Source organism: Macaca mulatta, chromosome 2 (assembly GCF_049350105.2).
Source record: "Macaca mulatta isolate MMU2019108-1 chromosome 2, T2T-MMU8v2.0, whole genome shotgun sequence".
In the NCBI taxonomy this organism is placed as follows: domain Eukaryota; kingdom Metazoa; phylum Chordata; class Mammalia; order Primates; family Cercopithecidae; genus Macaca; species Macaca mulatta.
Window position 1 is genome coordinate 170674806 of NC_133407.1, and position 8549 is coordinate 170683354.

The following is an 8549-nucleotide window of genomic DNA, read 5'->3' on the forward strand; positions in this document are numbered from 1 at the left end:
ACTTGTTTAAATCTGGAAACTAAGTAAGAAGTCATGTCTCTCCAGTTTGGTTCTCATATCAAGTTCCTGGTTCCTTTCACATACAGGAAGTAATATTTTCATAGGCTGCAATCTATTTAATTCCTGCAGACACTGTGGTCAATTAGCCTCCACTAAAGTTCCTTGCTAGTCAAAACAATCTGGTTACCATTTTGTCCCTATTGTCCATTATAGTAAACGCATCAACCTGTCTCTTGTAATTAATCATTGCCAGTTGGCCTTTATCATTCTGGGATCCCACTGAAATCAAGGGGCCAATTTCAATGATGGTATCTTCTACCATCAATCCAACCTACAGGAGACAGCCATTGCAGAACTTTGTAAAGAAACTGATGGCACCTCATTAATGTATTTCTCAATGCCTTAGTGGAGGGCGTGACCTCTGAGCTCTCTCAGAAGACACAGTCGGGGTGGGGTGGATGTGCAGACCACAGATTATATATCCATTCCAACATTCCAATTTTTCTAAGTCTTTGGATCCCTCCTTTTACATTAATACAGGAAAATTTTGGCATCTTAACCTCATTGAATGTAGGTTATAGCTGGATTCAAGTTTCAATCATCAAAGAAAACTGTTAGATACACTTCTAGCTGCAAGACTCTCTAGAAACTGATATGATGACTCATATTGATACATTTGGTTTAGTCCAGTGCTTTATATTCCATCCTCTAGGGTCTAATAACCTTAAAATCCAACACTACTTCAGTTTGGATTTTTAGTGACTTCAGTCACTAAAAATTAGCAACATTTTGCAACTATTTTGAAATCTAAACTATTTCTTTCCATTTCAGACTTTGTACCTGTCCCCCTGGAGCAAACTGAGATCTAATTTTAGTTATAGCTCTAGAAGTGATGAGAAGTGGTTTTGGTGGGTCTTGAGGTTATTATAGGGTCTTCATACAAGTCTCCTCAGACACAGGAAAGCAGACTGCTCCAAGATTCTCAGCTTTTCCCGAGTTCAACTAATTTCGAGGCTCAGAGTCCTTCTTCCTACCAATCAATGCTCTAACTTTCACGTATGAGATTTTTGAGTGTATGAATTCAATTTAGGTTGTAATTCTGCAACCCACAGAACTGAATTTTGGGTCAAGGTCAGCTATGAAACTATAAGAAATAACTGATTATTTTAGGGCCACCATAGACACTCCCTGATTCTCTGTGCCTTGAGCTGTGTTAAATACCTAAGTGTGTCACTTTCTGTAGGCTTTCCAGTGCACTCAGAAGCATCACTGCTACTGTAACAGTCGTGGAGTCAGCAGATTTCAGAGGGCACTTCCTCACAGTCAGCTTCAGGTGACTAAGTATGACGCTGCAGCACACCAAGGATTTCTAATACCCAATTTCCCCATCACTACTGTGTTCAAAGCTAAGGACATGGCCAAACCAAGCACAGAATTCCATTTAGAGGGGCCGTTTCCTGGGACCACTTCTGGTTCCAAATATCATATCAGTCAGAGTCCATTAGTAAAACAGAATAATACAGTGTTATATATTTTACCAGAAAGAATTTTTTTTTTCGAGATGGAGTTTCACTCTTGTTGCCCAGGCTGGAGTGCAATGGCGCAATCTCGGTTCACTGCAACCTCTGCCTCCTGGGTTCAAGGATTCTCCTGCCTCAGCCTCTCAAGTAGCTGGAATTACAAGCATGCACCACCATGCCTGGCTAATTTTTTTGCATTTTTAGTAGAGAGAGGGTTTCACCATGTGGGTCAGGCTGATCTCAAACTCCTGGCCTCAAGTGATCCACCCACTTCAGTCTCCCAAAGTGCTGGGATTACAGGCATGAGCCACCGTGCCTGGCCACCAGAAAGAATTTAAGGAATATAAAGAATTGGTTAAATGAATGTTTAAAAACTAAGATGAAAAGATGATACAACACTGAAGTAACACAGAGATAACCGCTGAAAGCAGTTACAATCCCTGGAACTGGAGAAACCAGGCAAAGAAATTTGGGGTTATCAGAATTTAGATTTTTAGAGAAAGGGACTTACAGAATTGGGACCTAGACCTCTAAGGACAGAACACCATCCCCGTGCTGCTAGTACCTCTGAGGGTTGCTCTGAGCATGTGTCAAAAAGAGTCAGGGACTGGAACCAACTGCCATTACCTGGAGTGAAGACAGGGTTGGGCAACACTGCCAGGGACAATGGAGCAGAGAAGAATCTTCTCTCCTGCTCTTGCCTTCAACCTCCCTCTAGTGGCCCATATTGGTATATCTACAGGCTAGCCAAGTAGTTTGCAGAGTCCTAGTCCCAGCATCACAGAGCAAATATAGAAGCATGGGATTAGAGCTGAAAGGCCATAGGGGAATAAGCCAAAAGGTATGTCTCTGTGCATATGCATATCATGTGCACGCACACACACAAACATCTTGGTACACAGCATTCTGGCATTAAAAATAATTTTTTTTCGCTAAGCAAGGTGGCTCACGCCTGTAATCCCAGTACTTTGGGAGGCCGAGGTGGGGGGATCACCTGAGGTCAGGAGTTCAAGACCAGCCTGGCCAACATCGTGAAACCCCGTCTCTATTAAAAACACAAAAATTAGCCAGGCACGGTGGGTGCCTGTAATCCCAACTACTTGGAAGGCTGAGGCAGGATAATCGCTTGTTCCCAGGAAGTGGAGGTTGCAGTGAGCCGAGATAGTGTCACTGCACTCCAGCCTGGGTGAGGAAAGTGAAGCTCTGTCTCAAAAAAAATAAAATAAATAAAATAAGTAAATAAATAAAAATAATAAATAATTTTTTCTCATTACAACAATACTTCTTTTTTTAATATAAAAAAATAAGCTCATAGAAGAAAAAAAAATTTATCCTACTGCCAGAAAAACAACCATTCATTTATATCCTCCCAGACCTTTTCCTCAACGTGTGGATATGCATTTTTTTTCAAGGAATGACATACAGTTTTCTGAACTGCTTAAAAAAAAATCTTAATGTATCATTAATAATTGCTCACATGAATACATATTTATTTACAACAGTGGGTTTTAAACTGTTCTAGGAAATATCTTGGGCAAGTACCTCAGGAAATGGCCCCTCAAAATTGCCTTAATGGGAGGGCCTTGCATTCCCCCATACATCCTTAACCACTGCAATCTTGCTTTTATATATTTGTTTTACATAGTAGGTTTCTATGTAAGATTTTGTGGGGAATAAAAAATTCCACTGCCAAAATATTAGGAAGTAATCGAATTATTGTGAGGATACAATGTCACTTTCCTTTTTCATGATTACAACAAAGAATAACTTTGCACCTAAATTTTTGTGTGAAGCCCTAGTAACACTAGACACTGTGCTTTTTACTCTTTGTCTATTTGATAGAAGCTAAAAATTATTTTAATTTGTATTTTGTGAATTACTAATGAGATGGCCAACATTTTACATTTAATGGTCATTTGTATCTGTTACAGCCTTTTTTTTTTTTTTTTTTTTTTTTTTTTTTTTTTTTTTTTTTTTTTTGCAGTCTAGAGATTTGTTTACAGTATGGCCCTAAAACCTTACTTCTAATGTACATAGCCTGTGCTTTTTCCATGTCCCCTGATTCAAGGAAGCTCGGATTTCAACATCCATTGCTCATCCAGAACACCATCTCCCTGCTCTCCTCCACTCTTGGTAATGATCTCAAGTCCTCCTCCACTGAGAACACAGAAGCTGCCCATCACTCCATTCCAAATAGATCCATATCTATACTATTTGTATTTTTCTTCCTGGCTCACAAAATAAAAGGTTTTGATATTTAAGTTAACTCCTTTACTTCAGCACTTGATTTCATCCCTGCTTGTCTCTTCTGGTTTCAAGAATGGTATCTGGCAAACAACTGATGCTCAGAAACTTTGTTGAATGAGTAATGGGTCTTTCTCCATCCATTTTCTCCTTTTTGTAATATCCAGCTTCTTTCACACTTTGAATTCTTCCCTTTAGCCTATATATATGTTTGATCAAGTCATTTTCCATCCATGATGGTCAGCTTTATGTGTCAACTTGGCTAGGCTGTAGTACCCAGTTATTCAATCAAATATTAACTTAGGTGCTACTGTGAAGGTATTCTGTAGAAGTGATTAATGTCTACAGTCAGTTGACTTTACTAGAGGGGATTATTCTGGGTAATGTGGGTGAGCCTGATCCAATCAGTTGAAAGGCCTAAGGAATAGGACTTAGGTTTTCCTGAAGATGTGAAGAAAGAAGAAATTCCACCTGTGGACTTCCTCTTCAGCTCCTGCCTGAGAGTTTCCAGCCTTACGAATTTCACACTTTCCTATCTGACCCCTACAATGGTATAAGTCAATTTCTTTCTGTAAATCCCTTTATATATATCCCACTGTTTCTCTTTGGTTGGTGGAATCCTGACTGGTACACTATCCTTAAAATCAGAACAAAACAAAACAATACTCTTTTTGATCCTGCATCTCTCTGTCACCAATAAACTTTGTTTTCCCTTCTATCTAAGCTACTAAAAATATTGTCCTATATTCACTGTCTCTACTTCATCCCTTTGCAATCACTTTGGAGCTATAGTCCCATTTATTCAACTGGTGAACTGCACATTTTCTCATGGATAGCCATGGGCAATCTCAAACTCAGTACATCAAAAGTCATCTTATCACCCTTGCCACCTACCTAAATCTATTCTTCTTCTGAATGTCATACTTCAAACTTAAGGTGAAAACCTGGAAGTCATTTGTATTAGTCCATTCTCACATTATTATAAAGAACTACCTGAGATTGGGTAATTTATAAATAAAAGAAGTTTAATTGACTCACAGTTCTGCAGGCTGTACAGGAAGCACAACTGGGGAACCCTCAGGAAACTTACAATCATGGAGGAAGGTAAAGGGGAAGCAGGCACATCTTACATGGCCAGAGAAGGAGAGAGAGAGAGCAAAGGGGGAGGTGCTACACACTTTTAAACAACCAGATGTCATGAGAACTCACTATCATGAGAACAGCAAGGGGAATTTCTGCCCCCACTATCCAATTGCATCCCACAAGGCCCCTCCTCCAACATCGGGGGTTACAATTCAACATGAGATTTGGTTAGGGACACAGACCCAAACCATATCATCATTCTAGACATGCAAATACGTAAATAGGTTGAGCATCTTTAATCTGAAAATCCAAAATCTGAAGTGCTCCAAAATGCCAGACTTTTTGAGTACTTGACATGACGATACAAGTTACCCTGAACACATTAATTTTCACTGCATTAATGGTATATCATTTTTCTTACTATTAAGCACATATGTGTGAATAAGTAGAAGAAAATGATTACTTAACAGTAGCATATAAATTCAGAGTCAGGAATGATGTTGACACCAAACAACCACAAATTGTCCACATGGGTAATTAAGATGTACACAAACTTTGTTTCATTTACAAAATTATTAAAAATATTACATGACACTTTCTTCAGGCTGCGTGTTTAACGTGTGTATGAAACACAAATAAATTTCATGTTGGTACTTGGGTCCCATACCCAAGCTATCTCATGTATATTTGCAAATATTCCAAAATCTTAAAAAATTGGAAATCTGAAACAATTTTGGTCCCAAGCATTTCAGATAAGGGATACTCTCAACCCATGCTAGACATCTAAATACTGTCTATATCCAGTAGAAATGCTTGAAGGTTTGGGCCTTCATTGTTTTTGGCCTTAGCTTTTGTAATAGAACAGATGGGCCTTACTTCCAACATCTTCCCTCCCAAATTTGTTCTTCAGAGTGCTCTTCTGAGGCAAGGTGACAAAAACTGCTCTGCCTAAGACTCAGTGAGTGACTCCTTTATCACCTATAGCAAGGGCATGTCAACCTAGATTACCATCACAAAGACCTTTTAGAAACAGCCCTACTCAGAACTAACGAGTAAGAATTTCCAAAGTGGGACCTGAAAATCTCTACTTTTAAAAGTTATCCAGGCAATTTTGATAATCATTTGGGTTTCTGAACTACTGGTCTTCAGGTAAAAATCCAAATTCTTCCCATGATCTGACACCAGTATTTCCAGCTCCATCCCTCAGCACAAATCATGTCCCAGCAGTACCAATTCAGGACTAGTGATTCTTCAAACCCATGCTGCTTAACATCTCTCTGTAGGAATATCGTTCTTCCCTTAACTGCCTGGGGACTTCTTATTCATCCTTCAGAAGACTCTATTCAAGCATCATCTAACCTCATATCCAGCCAGTAAATATCTACTGAGGCCCTACTACATGCCAGGCTCTGAACTAAGCATTGAGATAGAAAGACCAGTTAGCTATGTCAGTGGTAGTTCTCGCTTTCAGTAGGTTCATATGCCACTGGAGAAACAGACATGAAAGTAAACAAAGAAATATAATACAGCAAGGTAAATTATGTGAGAGAGGCTCTGGTAGTCTGAATAAAGATCCTTCCACCTTACATCCAAAGATGTTCACATTCTAATTTCCATAATCTGTAACTATGTTACCTTGCACTGAGAAGGGATTTCTAGATACATAACCAAACTGCTTGAGATTTCAGCACCCCAGCATTTTTGTGTGTGTGTGACTGAAATAATAAAAAGTTTGATCAGGCCCTTCCTTGCCTGTACATGTTAACCACCCGCTTTTTGCCCAGTATTCCTTGTTCCCACAATGTAATTATAAACTGTTGATGTACTGTTTCTTTGTGAAGCAGAAGGAGATAACTTCAGGGTCATAAGAATAGTTTGCAGAAGGAATGAATTCCTTAAAGGACATTGCAACCAGCTGCCATGTACATACGGCTGCACAAGGTATTATCTGAAACGGAAGAAACACAGACTTTTCCCCTGGATTCCTTGAAACTCCCTCTCCATTACTCTCTAGCTTCATAAAAACTCCCCGCTTCTTTTTTGGTATTGTGGATCTGAGAGATCTTGCTCTCTTGCCCTCTCGCTTTGGTCCAATAGAATAAATACTTCTCTCTCTCCAAGCACCAGTATCTCAGTATTTGGCATCAGCTGCCCATCCGGGACATGAGCCTGAATTTGGAGTTCTAAAACAGATGTGATTAAGTTAAATATTCTGAGATGGAGTGACTATCCTGATTATCTTGATGGGCTCAATGTAATCACAGGGGTGTTTTTAAGAGGGAGGCAGGCAGGAGGGTGAGAGAGAGGAAGAGGAGGAGACTGAAAAATGTCATGCTGACAATGAAGATGGAGGATAGTGAAATAAGCCAAGGAATGAAGGCAGCCTCTAGAAGCTGGAAAAGGAAAGGAAATGAATTCTTCCCTAGAGATTCTGGAAAGAACCAGCCCTGTCAACTTCAGTCCAGTGAAATTAATTTTGGACTTCTGACCTCCAGAAATGAAAAATAACTTCTACTTATTTCAAGTCATTAAGTTTGTGGTAATTTGTTAAAGCATCAGTAGAAAACGAATACATAAGCCAACATAGAGCACTGTGGTAATACATTAAAGGGGCCTCTATATCAAATTATGGAGTGAGAATGGGGTGTTTAGGAAGAATTGCCCAAAGTGAAGACCCCAAAGCTGAGGAAGGGAGATTGTTTCCCAGGATGACCCAGGTAGAGTAAGGACATGTGTAAATGCGCACAGAAAGAGCATGGAAAGTGTTTCAATAAAGTAAGACTGCTTGCATGAAATAGTGGTAATAACATCAACAATATTAACTATGGTACATGGTTATTGTTTGTATGCCAGAAGTGCCTTGGCATTTTACAAGTCTGTGAGATTGATACTATTATTATCATCTTCATTTTACCCACAGGGATACTAAGGTCTGGAGGAGGAGGTAAGTAAATTTCCTGAGATCACCGAGCTAGTAAACAGCAAAGCTAGAACTAGAACCTTGGCAGTCTGTTTCTAAAACACTGTTTTTCTAATACGTTACTGTGGGAGTCTTAAGAACTTAAGGGGGCATTAGCAAGGCTGAAGATAAATGAATTATTAGAAAGATATTAATGAGGTAAGGATCACTAGAGCTTGGAATATGATCTTGTCTTGGAGACTGACAAAAGTGGGAATGACAGACAGGTGTCTTCCAAGTTTCTTTGATGTGATCTCGGTTTTGCTGTGGGTCAAGACATAAAGGAGCCTTCCTTTACCACTCAAAGCAAATCACTTGTTCTTGGCTAAAAATTCCACACCTTGCATAAACCTCTTTATTTCATTTCTTCCTTTTTCCCCTAATGTCTGAGGCAGAGTTGGGGGTAAAAGCACCAACTCACCTCTGGGCCTCATTTTCCATATTTGTAAAATGCCTGGAAGTATTTAATAGTTCCAAACTTGGTTGTGCTTCCGAATCCCCTCCGTGAAGTTTAAACAAAATGCACCCCATTCTCAGAGATTCTGTTGGTTAGTATTGGGATGGCGCTTTTTTTTCTCCCATGATTCTACGCGGCCACGTATTGGTAACCAATGTACAGATTACGGGGTCCTTCCCAGTCCCACGCGTTTACTCCGTGAAGGCCTCCTCCCGCCCGGCTCCTGGCCCCGCCCGAGCCCCGCCCCCTGCTCCCTTCAGGCCTGGACTAGGTCCCATCGCCCCAC

The 8549-nt window shown here is 40.0% G+C and overlaps 1 long non-coding RNA gene across 1 annotated transcript in view; it reads right to left on the bottom strand.

Moving 5' to 3' along the window:
• The window catches only part of LOC106996779 (uncharacterized), a 29275-nt gene that overhangs the window by 20514 nt on the left and 212 nt on the right, over positions 1 to 8549 (bottom strand). The window lies entirely within an intron of this gene.